The following is a 19,332-nucleotide window of genomic DNA, read 5'->3' on the forward strand; positions in this document are numbered from 1 at the left end:
ATAGTATTGGCAGAGGAATGATATTTGAGGTACGATTAAGGCAATATCCGAATAAATCGCGGAACACAGCTTGTGTTCGATCACGGGTTGCGTGAAAGGCTGACGCAGAGCATGAAAAGGGCCCCAGTCCACGCTGCGTACAATCGCCAGGATTCACTCTGGCACGATGACCGCACACGGCAGGATTTTACACCGGTTGACGGGACAGCTTCCTGGGCTCCGAGTTTATTAGTGACACGGTTCAGGTTCCACACTGACCGGCGGGCGGCGGCGGATACCGTTTCTGCGGGTCTCCCTATACCCCTCAAATAATCACGTTCCACAAGCTCACACGCACTTCCGCTCCGTGTCTGAGCCATAGTACAGTACGGATCTCTCTGTGACGTTGCTACGCTGTTCGTGAAATGTACACAGCTCACCAAGTTCTCGTGAAGTTTTGTTTCGGAAACCCAAACATGAGCCATCGTCAAAGAAAGTAATGACCGTTAAAACATTACGAACGTTACTCCCCGTCATCAGAAGCGAGATCACATGCCGCCTCCGCTCAGCAACAACCTGAAAACCAGATAACCGTATCGGCGGAAGAAGACTACCCTCCAGCATCAGTCGATAATACAAAGGATAAGTTTTTTATTTTAGATTGCTAAAATTTCACCACTACATAAGTACCACAGTGTACGCCACTACATAAGTACCACAGTGTACGCCACTACATAAGTACCACAGTGTACGCCCACTACATAAGTACCACAGTGTACGTCCACTACATAAGTACCACTTATTACTGGTGGTAGGACCTCTTGTGAGTCCACAGGGGTAGATACCACCACCCTGCCTATTTCTGCCGTGAAGCAGTAATGCGTTTCGGTTTGAAGGGTGAGGCAGCCGTTACAACTATACTGCGACCTTAGAACTTATATCAAGGTGGGTGGCGCATTTACGTTGTAGATGTCTATGGGCTCCAGTAACCACTTAACACCAGGTGGGCTGTGAGCTCGTCTACCCATCTAAGCAATAATAAAAAAAAATGTTCCAAGTATCATCGAGATTCACCCTCAATAAGGAAGAGATAATGGAAGGACAGGGTCTCCAGCCCATACATCTGAACACAGTTAAGCTATTTCGCGACGGACTCTAGTTGGAGGGTGGTCGCCAGCCAGTCGGATATGGTCCTACCCCCGCATAAGTTTTCGGCTTCCGTTTAGCACTACCCAGGGGTCATTAGTAAGGTATCGCGGGTAAAACCTACCGAAGCGGGAACCACGCACTATGTTTTTCGTATATTTATTTGTATAGTAATAAGGCGACAACCCAAATTTAAATGGTGGACAGACCTAGTATACTTATTCGCTATAATGAACTTCAAAACTTGGAATTTGATGACCAGTTCGCTTAGCTCTCGCCATAGTGACAAGGGTGGCAGCAAGAAGGAGATAGCCAGAAGAATCCAAATGTCCAAAAGAGAGATTACTAAACTCACTAGAATATGGAAAGTAAGGCTGGTACGTACATCGGTCTTCTCAATTTTCCTTTATGGCGCCGAATCCTGGAGATCTTGGAGATCCTGGAGATCCTGGAGATACGGGAGATCCTAGCTGAATGCTGAGGGAGAGGGAAAGATCGACACTTTCGAAATTTGGTGTTGGAGGCGGATGTTGCGAATTCCATGGATTGTACGCTGGACCAAGTTATCCATTCTGAAGGAGCTCGGTATTACCACAAGGCTATACGTTACCCGCTATCAGCGTATAATCGCCTATTCATCGCTCGTCACATCGTTCGTAGAGACTCCGATAATCTAAGGTAGCTAATGGTAGTTGGTCAGGCTGACCGAAGAAAATCACACGGATGCTCACCTACCTGCTGGTTAAATTTGGTAAAGACACTCACCGACCTGCCAATAACAGAGGCTATAAAGACCTCCAAGGACAAGAAGACGTAGAGAAGCACAGTGCATCAAGTGATCCACACTTCAAACTATATACGACCTTCAGGAATGAAGAGACCGACTCAGAAGAAGAAGAAACGTATATTCGTTGATGTATATGTTTGTATACAAATTACGATAGGTAACAATATCGGTAATCATTTTAAAATAGGAAAATGAAACTAACTGTTACTGTTATGTTGATGTTGATGTTGATGTTGTTATGACTCTCTCTCTCTCCACATACCTCCACATAATAGAGATGAAATCTAGATAAACTCAGGTCGTGGATAGTGCTAGTAAAGTAATGATAAAAAGGATAATATTATAAAAATGTAAGTGCTTTGCATAGCATAAGTCTCGATGTAGCTACGCCCCGCTGAAATTATTCAATGACTTAGAAGTTATCTTCTCTTCACCTTTCATATAAGTCCCATATAGACAAGCCACTCATGTTATCGACTCCAAGGATACCAATAATTTCAAAAGGTTTGCAGGAATACCCCTTAGGACCGTACACCTACCATGATAAATGTTTTCTTCCTCGCAGTAAATTGGCAAACTTTACTTTAATGACATTTTTTTTTAAAAATATTGTGGAATTAATAAGATTTTAAATAAATATAGATAATAATAATTCAGTACATAGTTAATAATTATAGGTTCACGCTACGAATAAATAATAAGGTTAGTATAATAATAACATGTAATTAAAATTAAAGTCAAGAAAATTGCAGTTTGCTTTGTAACTAACTGGTGGTAAAGTAATATATACCGTGTAGGGTGAATCCATAAGCTAGGTGTCACTACCATGCTTAATTCTGCCGTGAAGTGTGATTGAATTGAGACCTCAAATAAGTCCGTATTCACAAAAGTTTCAAATTAATTTGGACACACGTCGAGAATCCTAGAAAATAGAATATATCACGCGAAGAATTCGCAGAATTCATGACAATCAGCCGAACGATATCAGAGCCGACTCGACCTGCTCACCAGGATTCCGTCAAGGAAACGAGGAAGGAAACGAGCAAGGAAACGCGAGTGAAGCTGTCGTCAATAATAATAAGCGGCAATAGTAAAACAAAAATAATAAATCCGAATTTAAACCGTAATAGTATCAAAGAATTAACTTAATAAATGAAACTAAACTACTATAAACTAAGTTATTTAAACCTAATTTTTACTTATATTAAAACCCAAAGATGAAACGCGCATTACATGCTACCACGAATAATTAAACCGTGGCAAAGCTAAATAAAAATACATCTCGTTTTTGTAAATGAAATTCATGAACCCGCTATTTAAAAAAAAGCATCTGGTGAACGCTACTCGTGTAGTACCGCACCGTGAATAACGCGAATAGTTTAAAAAAAAAAAACATAAGAAATAAGCACCATCATTTATGACGAGTCTCGTACATCCGTTCTGTATGTGGCTCATTTAAGTCACTGACTAAATAAGTAGCGAACACGAAAACCAACCGATTATAATTAATGTTAAAATTAAAAATAAATAATTACTTTATAAAACACAAAACTAAGTTTTAATGATCAACTAATTGTATCAATTCAGTAATCAATTTAAAAAGATATAATAAAAAAAATGTTTACGAATACTACTTATTCGTCAAGTCGGCATCTTCATTTCTGAAGGCTGTGTCTGTTTCATGACTGATATTCCGAGCAATATACAACCTCATTATAGATGAACGTGGATGACGCATTCTGTATGCTGTTACAATCGCCGGATTTTTCTGTCCAGTACGTCCAATTCTGATTGTCTCCACCTTGGTATGCCAAAGGAATATGTTAATATAGGCATGACCCAATCATTAAATGCCTGAATCCTGATCCCGCCTGGTAAATGGTTTTTGTTTTAATTTATAAGGCAACTGAAGAATCAATCACTTAATGTTTGTTTCATAACTGCGTTTACAATCAGACATACCAAGGCACGGTATGTCTCCGATTCACAAAGAGATTTGAGGACTACACTTTGATTAAGTTATAAGGAATCTGAGTTTACAATTTTAACAATCCTAATATATATTAAGGCACATTTATCAAAATCAAATTCCATCCCAATGGTTTTATTAAAATTGTCGATTATTATTATTAGTTTGCCACTAACAAAAATTCCGCCTTCCCAGTCATCTATGACTCGTCTCATTGTGTATTCTCCATAAGTATTCGGGGGAATCAGAGAAATCCTTGTCTAATACCGTTTTGCAGTTTGAAGGATTTCGATAGTACGCTGTTGACCATAATATAACCATCCATTTAAAGATTTTCAATCAAAATCGTGAGGTGTCTTGGCATTCCCATTTTCATTAAGATTCCCATAAATATTCCCATTTGAGGAAAAAAAGCTTTTGTTTGAGTAGACAACAAAGCAAATAAGCATCGAGATATTCACGACATTGTTCTAAAAGTTGTCTTACACTCACACTCTGTTCTCTTTTGCCACGGTTTTTTACAAATCCCGCTTGCCCTACTGGAATTTATCTTTCACTCAACTTAACTTTGACTTTAAACTTTTAGTTCATAAATTATGTAAAGTCCTACTTGCATGGGAGATGTGCTACTGTGCTATAGTTTCTACAGGGTTTAGCAGAAGCCTTTTTATGTAGAGGTATCAGGATAGATTCCGCCAGTTCGTAATTCGTTTCTCCGTCTTCCACATTTGATTGTACAAAGTTTTATACTAACACACCAGTCTCCAAGCAAATTTAAGATAAAAAAGCCCCCATCAAAAATGTAATCACTACCGCTGGTGGTAGGACCTCTTGTGAGTCCACACGAGTAGGTACCACCACACTGCCTATGTCTGCCATAAAACAGTATTGCGTTTCGATTTGAGGAGTGGGCCTGTCGTTGTGACTATACTGAGACCTTAGAACTCATATCTCAAGTAGGGTGGCGGCATCTACGTTGTAGATGTCTATGGGCTTCGGTAACTACTTAATACCAGGTGGGCTGTGAGCTCGTCTATATCCCTGTATGCAATAAAAAAAAAAACAAAAAAAAACAGCTGACTTATTCGACCTGCATTTCTTCAAAGGAAATTCGATATCCGACTTCAGGGTTTAGTTCCAAGTGCGTTTTTACTTGTGCGTTGCCTTCTCATAAGGTATAGGCACAGGATTCGTAGGAATGGGAGTAGGACCTTAAAGAAAGGGGAAAGACTACCAGACACTCGCTAGTAAATCCAACATCACAGCTCCTAGAACAATGCAACGTCACATCGGTTTATCTAGCAAAATCTATCTATTTATCTAGAAAGAAATTCTATCTATCTAGAAATGGGAAAAGGAACGGGCATCCGAAACTCTCACCCACCAAACAAAATATGGCATCCACTAAGAAGCTAACCACTTCACGCTGATTTCTGTGAGAGGGTAGTATCGCACCGGTTGACTCTGATCATTTATGTTGTCATTTAGTAGATCCACGACTACATTTAACTCTGTGAGTTACACTACAGTTACACAGTTACACTACAGTTACAGTTAGTCTACAGTTAACTCACAGAGTTAGTTAGACGTGGATCTACTACCAATTTTTAGTTGTTTAGTTACCAAGTTAGCTGCTTAATATTAAAATATTGAACTTTTTACGTTTTTTGGTGACGAAAACGGTAAAAGGTACATACATACATGTACGTAATTGTGTTTAATATCATCAAGGCATTAAAAATAAAAGATTTTATATGATTAATATTTTTCATTTTCTGTATAATCTTATCCAAGTAAAGTGAAAAACTTAAAAATCTCTAGTTGAATTTTTCCCCGGCGGGGCAAGATTGAACTTTTTTAATTTTAATTATTCTGAAGTGTGAGGACAATTAAAATTGTAGTTTGATTGTAGCTGTACTAACAGATTGTACTGACCGTCAATATCGTCTGATATTAATTTGAACGATTTTAGAAACTACTTCGGTCTTTCTCCACCACCCTTTCATCTTTCCCCTTCTTTCCCCCTGTTTTTTTTTTCTTTTAATAAAAACATTGCAATATAAGAGGGACTTATCGATATGACATAAAAATATCCTCTTTGTACTTTATTCACTACTAGTGGACCCGGCGAACTTTGTTCCGACACACGGTTTGTTTCAAACACATCAACCGATCAACTTCAAAATTCTACTATAATTAACCGTAGAATATATTACGTTTAGCTGTCAGTTGCGTTTTGTTATTCCATATAAGTTGCGTTTTGTTATACCACGTTTTATGTCACGTCCCATGGGAACATGATAAAAAGTATCCTATGTCCTTCTCCTGGTTCTAAGCTACCTCCTCACCCATTTTCAGCCAAATCAGTTCAGCCGTTCTTGAGTTACAAATAGTGTAACTAACACGACTTTCTTTTATATATATAGATAGATATAATTTTAGCTTAAGTTAATATGTACTGTTCAACAAGACGTCAAACACAACACTGCTCATCTCATCAAAAAACTGTTCGATCTTCCCCCACTCACCCTATTAGATTTTAATCAATAAATAATAAAGGCGATATTCAACTGTAAGATTTTTAATATTGTGTGAGTTTTACCGTCATAATATTTACAATTAGACTGTATAATTTAAAAACAATTAATTTGAAACTAAAATTCACTTTAACTATAACTACTCGTATAGATACATTTATAGTATTAAGATCTCAATTTTTAAAATAAACTTTTTGTGGTCTCATTCTTAAATTTATCTTAATACCTAGTTTAAATTAGCTGTAACTTTCTCCTCCAAAATTTGTATGCCAACAGGCAGAATGTAGTGGGATTGAATATATTTTATACTAAGACCATACTTGTACCTGCATTCTATACAAATAAATGAATTATTATTGTTATAATTATTATTGTCCCCTAATCTAAGCTTTTATTTAAAATATATACGGTATTTTTGTTCATTCGTGTAACTTCTCATTCTGTTTGGTTAAAAAATGAGACGTGGCAGGCGAAATATGCAAATAACGAGACATATCCAATATGATTCTGTGCTGTCAAGAAAGTAACTCTAAAAGATAGATCTAAATATAAAAGTGCTTGTGAATAAATTAAATTGAATTGACAATGTCACTATCAGTCATGAGAATCATTTAAAAAAAACTTTAACATAGTTTGATTGGTTTCAAATTTAATATATTCTTATGAATATAAGAATAATAAACAAACTTAATATTATTATTCAATTCGCTTGAAAGTAATTGGTTTTTCGCCCCACATTCAGACCCATTGATGTTTATAAAAGATACAAAAATCCGGTGAGAGCTAAATTTTAAATATTTAAATGATTTTACTATTAATCTTAATTAAAACTTCAGATTTTTCATCGGTCAGGTGGGTAAGCGAGCTTACGGCCCATCTGACGTTAAGTGATTACCAGAGCCCACAGACCTCATAATAAAACAAGACTTGATTCAGTAATTCATAACAAAAACAGTGATTTCAGCACTTAGAACCCTAACTGTATTTCACGGAACACTTTTTACTAAAAAGGGAGAAATTTAGTTAATAACACTTAATTATACGAAACATCTCCATCAATTTTAACTGCAGGATGCACTTTAATTAGAAAAATAATATTTAACGTCACACGCCTTTGTCGCAAGAAAATTTAATGAAAATGAAAATGAAGCATCACATCAAAAGGCTGCAAAGTGCTACACTTATAAGTTAAACTTTGGTATACTTTCATTCAAACTGCATTAACGTCTTGCAACAATGTACACGGTAAAGCTCACGGGACAAATCTCATTTCCTTATCTATCTTAGGCACAAAGGCGTTTACATTTCTGAAAGGCTGTTAGATGCACTCACAAAGGGCTCTTTAAGAAAGTTCTTGATAGAGACGTAAGCTTCGACGCGGCTATTATATTTTTCCGGTCATTTTGTATATTCGAAGCTTTTCCCAGGAGTTATTCATGTCAAACAGAAAATTACTATTTAGTAATGTACAGAGGAAAATGAGAGTATGTCCCGTCTAAAGTTAAGTGCTTAATAGAGAAATAAATTTCCTAGTTCAAAAACTTTTTCAACAATTTATAACGTTCAATTAATTATGTTTCTTATCTAAGTATAATATTTTCAATTTGAATGTTATATTGTAACATTGTAATTTACGTACCTAACCAGAGTATATGATGATAGGATATTTATTATTTACATAATATCTAAAATGATCTTAATAGATATATATTTTTTTCAAATTAAATATAATTAAAAGTGTGTCTATTCATGCCTTCAGTATTGTATGAGATGCGTTTATTTAATACTTTACCTATATTATATTTGATAACAATCGTAATTAAAGAATAAACTCCAGTAGCGCGTTGAAAATAACATATATATTTTTATTGTAACGCCTGCCTCGACTTTTAAAGTAGAAAATAAGATTGTGTCATTAAAGACATACTTGCTACCTGATCTTCTAAGTTCCTCGTGAAATGCATTATGATAATCACTTTGCCATTTATTTTACTAGTCAAAATAGTATCTGACAAAGTAGCTGAATCCGATATCCTCCATACGAATACACAAGGCATATCTGAGTTATGAAGAATGACTACTTTAAACTTTGTACACATCATCAAGCCATGTCTCTGCAATTAACAATTCAAATCAATTGAAATTATTTGAATTGAAATTTGAAAAATTAACTTACCAAGTACCGCAGATAATTGGTAGTCAGGCTTAATGTTCTGATTTATCTGCACGAAGTACCCTTCTAAGTACTTAAAAAGGTAAGCTAATCAAGAGATTAGCTCGCTACATTACAAAAACTATATTACCTTTATTTTTGCTCAAATTGAATTTTGTAGTTAGCTTTAAACTAGTCTGATAAAAACAAGAAAACACTACTTTTATATAAACATTACATTTTTCATGGTTTATAGATTTCCAAAACTATTTGGAATCATTTAGTTTTTTGGTAAAATTCAAAATTCCCCACAATATAAATTTATCATCCGCATTCAATAGTTAAAATTATTTGATAACGTTTACGGTTTTTTCATAGTTTATTTCCTAAATATCCGAATATTCTAATTTGTTATTATGATCACAGTTGAACCCCAAACTGGTTTGATAGACAAGCAACGAAAACAATGCTCAGATAACGAGTAAAAAAAAACTCACCACAAACACGCACTAACAATATCACCCAACAGACCGAACGGAATATTTCGATTTATTCACACTTTTATTTTTGAATGCAAACAGCATTTTGTGTCCCAAAACATTGTTTTGTGGCTAGAGTGAAACATCGACTCATGCTATCCGTCGGCCACGGGCTGGCTAGAGGCTAGTCGAAGATTGGGCACTAATTAGAAAAAACCCTGACGTCTATTAGTTACACTGGAGGCACCTTGCGGCTAATTTCGCAATCTTCCTTCTGCACTAGAACAACAGTCGCGGTTGTCGTTAACAGGTAATAAGAACCGACGACGGTATTCGCGACAAGTAATCTCACAATCTACTTGCTGTTAATCGGCTCTTTATAGCCTCTTGAATATTCCTGAATAATGATTTTCAATTTTAAACCTGATGCCTATAATACGCTATTGAAAAATACAAGTATTAACAAGGATCCTCTTTTGTTTGAAGTATTGGCCGTCACACACGACGGCCATGAATAAATTAATTTATGACAAAGGTTAAACTGTATAGTTATTGTAGCTGGATCACAGATTTATGTCTAAGAAAAATAATTTAAATATTTTTTTCTTTAAGCCGCAATAAGTTAATTCGCGCACCCAGCGTTCGAAACCTTTTTTTTAATTCTCAAACGCCAAGGAACGTAACGCGTAATAAAAAGTCGCTAGCAGCTGCCCGAGTGTCTCCGTAGGAATCGAGTCACGCTGAGAAGATCCGACAAAAACTCAGCGGGTAGATGAATTTATAACTGATCCTGGGGCTGCAGGAGTCGCCCGACGAAAACGATTTGCGGAAAACACATTCAAGTATCAACTATAGCGATTGTTTTTGAGGCCCAATGAAAAATAAAACGCAAGTTGGAAACTCGAAAATTATCAATATTCTCTTGATATATCACTATAACGCGCATTTAATATTTATCGCACTAAATTCAATGCTAGCTCCAAGTGCTCTGTCAAGTTTCATATCGATACAATAACAAAAAAGTAGATTAAAATCTCAACAAGGCAAGAATAGCCTCCGAAACTAGTTCCAAAACCGCATTGTAAACTGTTGGTAAATTTATTTAATTACTTTTAGAGAAATCTAGTGCACTAGTTTACTTAATTAATTTAATTTAGTTCATAATGAATTGATTGAGAAATTTATAAATAATCTGGGGTATGGAAGCATACAATAATTATTATATAATTCCATCTCAGCTTTCATGGAGCGTGCATTTGCGTTGTAATATCTATATGACTCGGCTAACTAATTAATGTGGGAAGCCAGCTAATCTGCCCACCTACATTTAAAAAAGTATCAAACAAAATGTAGCGACACAACAGAGATCCGCAACTTTTTGCAATTCTCGGTAAACACTTAAATATGGAGACAATTAATTATATTTTAGTACCATGGATATACCAAAAAATGTGTGCCTTTATAAGTATCAGAGAACGAATTAAGTAAAAACCGTCAGTATTTGGCAAAAGTTATTTAGTTCCATATGTACAAACTAAATTTTATCTCAACCATATTATTTATATACAAACTGAATCTTATCTCAAAAGGATTTTTTTTTGTCAAATAATGCAGATAAGCTTACGGGCTTGCATTGTAAGGTTCTGCATTATAAGTGGCCTACGCTGGTCATCATGCACATCAACATTAAGCCCACTACCAAGCAATCTCCCCAAAACAATTTTGGAAAACACACATTTTGTTTTAGTACATCATCATCATCATCAGCCTTTATCTGCCCACTGCTGGACATAGGCCTTCCCCAATGCCTTCCGCATAATACGGTCCTCCGCCTTCCGCATCCAACGACTTCCCATCGTGCGCACTATAATATATATACATGAATATAAATAAATAAATTATCTATTAAAACGAGGGTACTCTTATTAATGAAATATGTACCTCTCCACCCCTGCTCTAACATGGCTTTTCGATAAACTAATTTCTTTGATCTCTAGTGAACTGCATGATAAAATTGGAAAATGTACAATCACAAGAACCTTTGATGCCATACAAACTCCATTCACCTTCAAACGTTGCACTCAAAAGAAATATCGATATTATTGCGAGAAGGAAGCCTCAAAGCAGACGTGGAAAGATTTATTTTCTGTTTATACACCATTTATTTATCTGTTATAATAGTCTGGACACATTTTGGGCACACAGATAAGTACTACCCGCAGTTTTGACTGTAACATTGTCGGGAACATTGGATTTTTAACTTTGCCCATGAATTCTCACGGTACTTTAGCTATGAAATTTATATGATTAAGCAATTTATAGAAAAAAACTCCCCTATGCCACGTTGCAATAGATATATGGAGATATAACTCAAGTCGTAAAACTTATTCCAAAACCATAATATGTAGCATGACAAAAGGATATGCTGTGCTGCCCATAATGTCGGATTAGGGCAAGAAAAAGAAACTGACATCCGAGAAGAAAATGAACAGTAAAAAAAAAACAGTAAGCATACTGAAATTGTACAATTCCATATAATTTTACTCTGAAAGGTCGCAATATCTGAAATTATGAAGCCATATACAACGGCTAATTATTGAAATTGGTTCGATGTTCCAAGAAATCTTTTGACACAGTACTTACTATTTGCTAAGAAACAGTATATTGGAGATTTTTTTATAAAATTAATCAAATTCATGTTAATAATTGTAAATAAAATAATATCTTTAATAATATAATATTTGGTTATAGATATCAAAGTGAACGTCAATTTGAAACATTAGATCTAAGTCTCATTTTTGTTGTGGCCGCCCATATGTTTGGGCAAATAAGAACGCATAACTGCATCTCACCACAAAAGGACACACATGGGTCGGTTTAGGCATCATTATGTGTTTGAGCTCGCAATACGCCAAAAGGATTGGCCTGTGAGTTAGTTTGCCCAAATCTATGCTGTTTCACTTGAAAATTAATCTTTTGATGTTCCTTTTTAGCTTACATCAGCAAAATGTTGAATAAAGTTATAGCTAACAAGCTACCAACTGCGAACATTTACAATAAGTCTGTAATGAAAATGAAAAGATACAGTTCTCATTTCAGGTTCTCTTTGAAGTCTGGACAAATCTTTTAATGCCGAACGCATCGCTTTTTGAAAGCTGGTTATTACTTCAAGCTCTAATAGGTATTAGAATTGCTTGCTACATTATTTCCTAAATAAAATTAGATGTTTTTTTATTCTAACTCAGTAGCGATGAAGTTTTTTTTTTGTAATACATTTTTATGTGCATCGTAGAAGCTTACAAAAAATGCCTTTACCTTTCAATAAAAAGCATTTTGTATTATTCATGATAATAATTAAATTTTGTTTGTCGAAAAATAAATGTTGTTTTTAATATATTTTTCTTAAAATAGAATAATATTTTCTGCCAATTATAAGCTGCTCAATTCACTGCGGATTCTCATATTATTTGGTAAACAGTAGAAAACACAATAAGAGTTTTCTTATCTAAAAAATAATTTGAAAGACTTGTGGAAGACAATTAAAAAGTATATTTACATAGACATAAAACAAGAAATCTATTCAATAGCTTTTATTAAAAAGAAAATGCCGTTTTAAGTTCTTTGTAAAAAAAATACAAATGTAAATTACTGGAAATTACAGTACCTAATTAGGAAATAGACGTTAATAATAATATATATTACGTGTAGGCTCCCGACGTCCACTGCGTTGATTCAGTTTGTTTTAAAATAAATGTTAAAAATTAACAAATTTCACAATCACATATATTAATATTTTATTTTTAATAATTAACTTAAATATTTTACAATAGCATTCGTTCATACCAACATATTTATAGCAATCTTAACACCAGCTAGGCCGTGAGCTTGTCCATCCATAGAAGCTATAATAAAATAAAAACATATCACTACGACACCTAATGTCAAATTCATCATAATACTTATTTTATTTTAAAGGCACTGTAGAAATGATAAACACTTAATAAATAAATAGACCGATTGCAAATGTCCATCTGTCACTACACTTATCACAAACGTAATATCATAAATTATCATAAAACATCACTTTATAACAACGATTTACTATTAAGATTGGTTAACTGTAAAGACGTTTCACATTTGAATTTCAAAAACTGATTGAACATTCATAAAGTACTACTTAGAACACACTCAAAATTCAATGACGGCTGTGTAGGGCAACAACACTCATTAGCATTTGCCACATAAATTCACCAAAACAAAACTGCATTAAATAAATCATATTTTAGTATAGCTTATCACAAAACTCCATTGATATCACATTAACAATGTTCATAACCTTTAGTTTTATATTTCGTTTTTAGATTTCCTCCTCCTCCTTGTGTGGATAAGCCTCAATGGTGAGAGTCGTGGCCTCATGAGGCTTTCTTGGAAAAATACTCATGGTGGAATCCCGCGTCCTTCCGCGGCAATGCTTTTGGAAGAGATTTAGTTCTTCGAGGCTGCTGAATCCTTATTTGGGTCCAGCTAATTGACCGCCGCCAGACATTTGGCGTTGACTCTTTTACCATGGAAAGGTCGAACTCCAACTCAAGCCTTTTCTTTTTCATCCGAAAACGTCTCTAATAAAGTAATGCACATATTCCATCTTCCATCACAGAGGTCATTGTATGCATAACACCAACACGACACTAATAATTTCAAATGTCACTCACTATAACAAAGTAAAATTTGTCGAACACGCTTATACACATAATTATAATTTCGCCGACACTAAAACTGTTTCTCTGACTTTTTTTTCAGTCAAATGTTTACACTTCCGCCTTTGATCAAAAAAAAATTAAGTGCAAAATCCGAATGTGAATATCAAATCAAAAAAAACTTCAAACGAACATAAAGAATGTGTGGATCGATAGAACAAATAAAATACAGAGTAATGTTTGTATACTTTGTATACTTTCGTCAAAAGAAGATAACACGAATATTATTCGCTTATTTCCAATTTATTTGTCTAAGCATGTGCGAACCGAAATATTAGTTAATATATTACTACGATTTCTCAACTAAAATGCGACAATTTTATTGTAGATTTATTTGAGATTTTGTGCTAACTAATCTAATTTAATCTAATAATAAATAAGCTACATTAAAGAAGTTACAATTCTCAGTAATAAGAGAATAATCATTTTTTGGTTATTTTTTTTATAAATACTAACATTATCTACACATAAATAGGTACGTAAAATTCACTTTTTAACCTATTTCAAATTTTAATGCTATTAATTATAGTACAATAGTATTAGTAACACAAATGAAATTCGTTAGTGTTGGAATAATTGAAATTCATTACTAATGAACATTCCGTGTTATCATCTATCTTGTACTATTTAATTTGAATGGTGATTCTATGAAAAGTGGAAAGATTTTGTTATAATAAATTAATTTTAATATTATACAAAATACTAAAGCACTAATTTTATTATTATTATTATACTAATATGATTAATTAAATTGATTATATCAAAAATCAACTTAATATTATTCAACATACGTCCCATTCTGAATATTTTACATTTAAAGAATCGCGGCGTTGATATCTGCATTTCCGTAAAGTGCATACCCGTCGGCAAACGTAAGTCTCATAAAGGATATGAAAAAAAAAATTGCTTTCGCATTGAGAATTCTGGAAAAGCATGGAAAACATATTTCCTTCAAAACGAGCGAAATTGTTGTAGTTTGTTTTAGAAAAATAAGATTTATTAATATACAAATATGTATCTAATCATAAATAACAATAAGTAAAATATATTATAAGAACATTAAATAAGAAAGATAGAAAAGACCCGTTTGTTTTTATGACTTTCAAATTAATTTCCATGTTTATTTTAAACTTAGAACGATAGCAATTACAATATATTTTGTAACGCATCAATTTTACCAAAATTGTTTTTCCGTTTGTGGAAAAGACTGAATGATGAAAGGTATTATTATTATTAATCTCGGAATTTTGTGTAATTATAAAACTTTCGAATACATATTGTGACAAACGCGCGTCGGCAAAACTAGGACTCGCTGATTCTCTTTGAATTGCTCTTTTAAAAATCAAATTTTTTTATCCGAATAATTATTACAGATGATCTACAATAATTTTAAAGACTATCCAATAAAAATAAGATGTTTGAAAACTTTACGAACCCGTCGGTAGTTATTTCCTTTGAAAACGAGCAAGGAGGAGCGCGCATAATACGATCAAATTTAAAAATATTTAAAAAGCACAGATAATATAATGCTAAAAAAGTATTTACCTTTCGTTGCCTGGTAGTAAGTAGTTCACTCGCGGCAAGTTCACCTTTGGCACTTGAACGTTATCGTTACGCGACCGGAGCTTAAACGCACAACGACCGTCCAGCTCGGCTGTCGAATCCCGAATGAGCCCCTGACGTTCGGACGCTCATTTGCAAACGTTTCGGCACGTAAAACTCTTTACGAGCGGTTAGGAAGTAACAGGTGGAAAAATCTTGAGATAACATCTTAATATAGTAAAAATATGTACTTCATTGAGTGTTTCTGATAAGCAGCCCAAAACATTTTAGCCGTTGATGAAGTTCCAAATTTTAATTCGTATTCTTTCAAAAATGAATGAATGTGAATTTTGGACTTGCAAAAATTCAACTGAAATAAAACAGCTATTAATGGTTAAATATTTTTGCGCCATACATTTTTCTATTGTTATGTTATCTATGATTTAATTAAAATAATATATCTATTCTCTAAGTTAATATGATTAATCAACTTTTAAGTGTAATGTCAAAATGAAAAACCTGTCTGCGGTTTGATTTCGTTCAAGTTTATTTAATTACTATCTAAGATTATTTTTTTCATTCTATAGTTCTTTCCAATTTTTGTGATTACAAACGACTTACATCTAATAGATGTAGATAAACGTAATTTTAGTAAATTTTATATTTTGTTAATTTAGTTTTAAGAGGTAGACAACACATAAATTATTTATTATCTTTAATGTATAATGTACGTCGCTTTCATAAAAATAACCTTTTAAATCTCATTACTTAAAACAAACAGAAAAAAATTCAGCTTAATCAAAAGCTTATTTTTGTATTGTTCTTTTTAGGTTTAAAGACATGATTATTTAGATGTCTATAAAAGATGGAACGAGATAAACATAGCGGCCATCATAGATGAAATCGACACGCATTAGGTGCCCACAACATTGAATCCGAACCTTTTACTTTTGAAGTCTGTCGCAACCTACGCCGGCTGCTATTGTTTGTAGTCTATTGTATAGCATTTCACATGCCAAACAAATAGAAGATTTACGGATTAAATAACTGGTATGAATTTGTTTGGATAAATCTCCTCTCTCTATATGTGCGATGTAATCTTTCTTTTAAACGAACATATGGTACGTACTCCTTTGGTTATTATTCTTTATACACATAAAAAGGTTTTTAGGATTGAAGATTTATTTGTAGAATTAATTATTATAAATTTTTCAGTTTCCGCGAGCGGTTAAGATAATTGTAGCTCCTCTATTGGTATAATCTCGCATTGATTATTGTGATTTATTTGTGATATTTCAGTAAGTTCCATAATCGTGGACGTCTATAGGGTTTTATTCGCAACATTTGAATATTGTGCTACGAGTATATTAAAATTTTCTATAGAATTATTTATTGTTTTCATTTACGATTTTTTGCAAACAGAATTCAGGTAAAGTCCAACCATTTTCTACAGTATTTTTTTTAATTAGGTAGTTTTTATTTCTTGTTTTATTCCATATTTTTTATTGCTATGGCAGATGAGCATGCGGCCTACCCGATGGTGAGTGGCAATGCCGCGGTCTTTTTTTTTCGGTTAGAACCTCATGACGTGAGGTGTCCGCGTCTAAGGCGCGCACGGGTTATGAATGAGGGACTGGACGGTGTTCAGATCTTGGGAGCACACCGAGGACCCAAGAATGTCTGATCGACGGATCGTTGACAACCAACGACAGCATTCTACGCGGTACGCGAGCTTGTCAAGCCGCTTAGACGGTACCGCAGGTATTTCTATAATACCCGGCTGCGTCAGATCCAGCCTGTCGGGTTGGAACGCAATACAGCTGCCGACCAGGCTGCTCTTCGAGATTACGTGTGAGGACGACGACGGCCTTGGCCTCAGGCCTTGAACGCCACCGTCAGACCCTTCTTCTTGGTGCCAGTACGCTAGAGTGACAATAGCGCGTGACGCAATCTCAACTCTCTCAGGCCACCCCGTGACCATCATTGGGAAGAGACTGCTTATAAGCGTTGGAACAGGGCGAAATAACTTCTTCAGCCCCCAGCTCGACGACGACGGATCAGTGTGGAGAGGGAAGAGAACTCCCTCTCTCTTTCCATCGCTTCCTTCCAGATGGTGGACTCGCAGAAGTCGAGCATTGCCTGCCAGGACTCGTCGCTGCCCAGCATCGTAGCTACGACCGTCAGCAGTCGGTCCTGTTTTCGTGACGCGGATGCGACACTGCTCCGTGAAAGCAGGGTAGCAGTACACGAGCGTGTCCTCGTTAGAGTCACTATGATGGTGGCACTTCGGTTTCGGCTCCCTTCGGGCGACGAGGTGTAGGTAGCATCCGAGCAGCCGTGTCCTGTGAGCACCTGCGTCGCCTGGACAGTGAGACGTCCTCGGTCCCAAAAGGGGGTGTGTCTGTATTAACTCAATCGCACCTCTGTGTCGCCAACTCAGCACTACGTAGCGCAGCATACGGAATAAATAAGGTGACTTGTAGTAGAACGAACGAAAGTGGGGTGGCTTATTCAGACAGACAAATGTATCAATCTATCTAACGTACCTACGTATCCTTTGCGTGTACATCAAATACGACTTTCCAGCTATAGACTCTGCCTATCCAAACTGGTAGAAAACTAACACAAAAGACTGCCGCCATCTTAATGATGTGCTACATTCCCCTAATGATAACATTTCACTGGTGGTAGGACCTCTTGTGAGTCCGCACGGGTAGGTACCACCACCCTGCGTGTTTCTGCCGTGAAGCAGTAATGCGTTTCGATTTGAATGGTGAGGCAGCTGTTGTAACTATATTGAGACCTTAGAACTTATATCTCAAGGTGGGTGGCGCATTTACGTTGTTGATGTCTATGGGCTCAAGTAACCACTTAACACCAGGTGGGCTGTGATCTCGTCACCCATCTAAGCAATAAAAAAAAAACTTTACATGTCTGCAAAATTTTAGATAATTCAGATGTTCATAAATGGGCAAAAGGGTATTGAATAAATAAATTCGAACATGCATAGTTCAACTAATAGCTATTCATATTTTAAAGGTTTTGTGGCAGGAGCTATCATACGTCACAAGATATTTGATAGAAGCCTGAATCTCGCCAACGAAAATTTCAAGGTAAACTTTCAAATAAAAGTTCCGAATAATCCGAATAATATCATTCGGACCGTCGGTCTACAACAACAACAATTGCAGCTGCTCGGTGAAAGATATTTTTGTCGTTAACCCCCAAAGTTTTAAATCACAGCAAATAAGTACACAAATACTTTAATTAAATACATTCTTCTAAAAAACAATAATTAAATCATATGATGATTACATAAGAAAATACAAAAAATACCGATATACATAATATTATATCATTTTTCTAACATCATTACTAAGCAAGCTAGTTGTGTAAACAGTTTGATTACGTATTTTACGATAGTCACGTTGAAAATCAGGCGAGCTTAGTAGGTCAGCTTTAAACTAATAAAAAATCTTGCCTTGAATAATCTGAAATCCAATTTTCAATCGAATAAACAGTCCTGACTCGTAGTAATAAAACGCTGACTGCCTTCGTACTCGAATACACGTGACAGCCTGCGGTGAGCTGCATAAGAAAATCAAATAATAAAACAATTTAGTTACTTCCACTCAGCATCTTTCGCTTGGCTGGTTTAAAAAAAAATCAAGTCTCGACTGTGGTGACATCTCTCTCCCCAGTGCGCCGGTACCTGCGTATTACAACTTAATTATCTTTGACTCGCTGATGAGAATACGTACTTTCAAAGGGATTTGTGTTTATAAATAAATTGTCGTTGTTCTGTTTTTATTAATGTCTATAAAAAAAATTATAGAAGTCATTGTAGAATTATTGTTATGAACAAATCAGTCTTAAAATCATTATTTTAACAAATAATTTTCACCCAAAAATGCTTTACATTTCCAAATAAAACATTAGATACTTAGCTTGCTTATAGCCATTCCAAGAATGTACACACTATAA

The sequence above is a fragment of the Bombyx mori genome, chromosome 1 (assembly GCF_030269925.1).
Source record: "Bombyx mori chromosome 1, ASM3026992v2".
Lineage (NCBI taxonomy): Eukaryota > Metazoa > Arthropoda > Insecta > Lepidoptera > Bombycidae > Bombyx > Bombyx mori.